This window comes from Zalophus californianus, chromosome 7, assembly GCF_009762305.2.
Source record: "Zalophus californianus isolate mZalCal1 chromosome 7, mZalCal1.pri.v2, whole genome shotgun sequence".
In the NCBI taxonomy this organism is placed as follows: domain Eukaryota; kingdom Metazoa; phylum Chordata; class Mammalia; order Carnivora; family Otariidae; genus Zalophus; species Zalophus californianus.
In genome coordinates this window covers 65,640,906-65,643,428 of record NC_045601.1, presented here as the reverse complement: position 1 = coordinate 65,643,428, position 2,523 = coordinate 65,640,906, and positions in this window count along the sequence as shown.

Here is a 2,523-nt window from a genome sequence, read left to right as displayed (position 1 = left end):
TCCTAATTAGTTTTGCCATACTTCCCAGAACCTATTCCCATAACCATCCCTGAACTCATGCCAAACTGATCTGTGGTAGGGGTGGGAAGGAAAAAAATAATTGGAGGCAACTATGAAAAGGAAGAAAAAGGCAAGCAGAGAGGTGCCTCTTCAGAGAGTTATGTTTAAAGGCCTCATTAAGGAGGCCCACTTCTTAACCTCCAAGATATGAAAATCCCCATAGACAAGTGTTAGCTGTTTGATATTTATATTTATTTATGTCTTGCTTCTTATTTTACCTAAATTAATGTGAGCTCTTGAGAGCTAAAGTAAATTTTTGTACGTTTTAGGAATTTCCTGGATTCTATGTGCTGTGACACATGACAGGTCTGAAATCTATTTTATTAGTACCTCTAATGATCTTACTCTGAGTTTAAGCAACTTTCATTAAAATGTTCAACTCATCAAGTCATGATAAGTAATTTAAAAACTCCTTCACTTCTTGATGAAAGACATGTAAAGCATAATTGGATGCTTTTGTGGTAGATAGCATTTGGTATGATTATTCCTGACACTTTGCTTATCACAGTACAATCTTCAGATAAATAAAATAACAACTCACTTCCCTTCACAACAAAGAATATACTCAGAGATAACAAAGATTGGGGAATTTTGAAACTCTACTAAATTCATATGTTAATGAACAGCTGTGATGTTTCCCAGACACATTACTAAAGAGAAGACAATTCCCAGGTTTCTGTACAATCTAAAAACTTTTACAAAGACTCAAACTAAGAGCTGAAAGCAAAAATATCAACAGTTTTCACAATATGTCCATATACGTTTGTGGCTCTGAGTTGTCACTCTGCTTGGTTAAGAATGTCTAAATATCATATCGGTATTTTTATTTGTTCATACTCTTCCACCTTTATAGAAAAGTTGATGCCTTCAAACATACAACAACTGTTCAGATTCTTGCAATTATTTAATTTTGCTCTCCAGAAACTGTTAAAACTGAGGGTGCATCAGGAAGGAAATAGTGTTTAAATTAACAATTATGTCAATAGATTTATAAGATAATTACACCATTTGTTTATTCTCTCCCTCAGTGCAGCATGGAGGTCTACCTATGTACCAACCAATGTAATTAGTAAATAGATACAGAGATGATTGAGAGTCCTCAAAGAGCTCTCAGTCAGATACGTACTTTCAAAAGCATATTCCCTGCCATCACAGATTTTAGAAGTTAGTTGGAAAGGCAAGACATATGTACATGAAATGTAAAATAACCACAAAAATTTGAAATTAGATACATTCTTATATTTCTTCTGTGACTAAGTCCTCTTGGAAATAACACTGAGGATTTATGATTTTCTACCTTTTAGTATAAATTAACATAAAAAGTGATTTAGAAGGAAATATTACTGCTTTCCTATCAGGATAGAGTATGGCAACCTGGCTTACTTTATTTCTAGTTGGTCTAACTGTTAATACAGTTTGTAAAGATTTGTTCACTCTGACATTCACACTGATAGGAGATTTTCAATGGAAAGCAATTCAGATACTGCTAATTGTCTGTTCAGTCTGCTGTGCCATGAATACATGAATGCATCCAAATAATATTATGTTAATCAAGTCTACCAAATGGTAGGTGCCATGAGAAATAGAATTCTTTCTCAAAAATTATACATATCCACTAGTATTTGATTAAAAAAAGATATTTCTAAAAGAGGTATCAATTTATACTTCCTGTAGTTTGTATCTATATTCAACTTCTAGAAACTTGGGACATTTCTCAACAAACCATATCTACAATCTTGTCAAGGCACAACTTTTTATTACTTAATTTGGGCATCAGGTTATAGGTATGTACCCTTTATTTCTTGGTCACAGTCAGTGTTAGCTACTTCACTCTGTAATTGCATATAAGGCAGGGATGATATCTAACAGATTTGGGGGACATATTACCTTCTACAGAGCTCAGTACAAATAGTCTTGGTAAATATTTGCAAAAGCTTAATTTCATGGTAGAACTTCTTTACCCATTTCTTCTGTTGAATCTTACTCTATCTGTTGGTTTTCCTCTCCTTTGTTTTCAACTTCTCTATGTACTAATTGCTTCCCTAAGGCTACAAACATGCTAAAGACTCTTTCATATTAAAGAATTCTCCCTTGATCCTAGTTTCCTCCCTCCCTCCCACACACATTAAGTTCACATTCCCCTTCCGCCTAAGACAAGTACCTCTAAGGAATATTTGACCCCCTCTGAGCAATTAGTTCATAGAGTCAGAAGTAGCAAACCCCCTAGTGGACCTCTAATTGCCCAATTCAATATGCTCCGTTTAATTCTTTAATTGATTTTTTTAAGTTTTTATTTCAATTCCATTTAGTTAACATACAGTGTTATTTAATTGGACTTCTGTGACATTTAAATATGTTGACCATTTCTTGAAACCAGCATATCTGAGTCTTTATTCTAATTACCTTCTGACTTTTAAATCTTCCTTCCTTTTCTTCACTAATTCCATTTTTTTTGCTTATTTC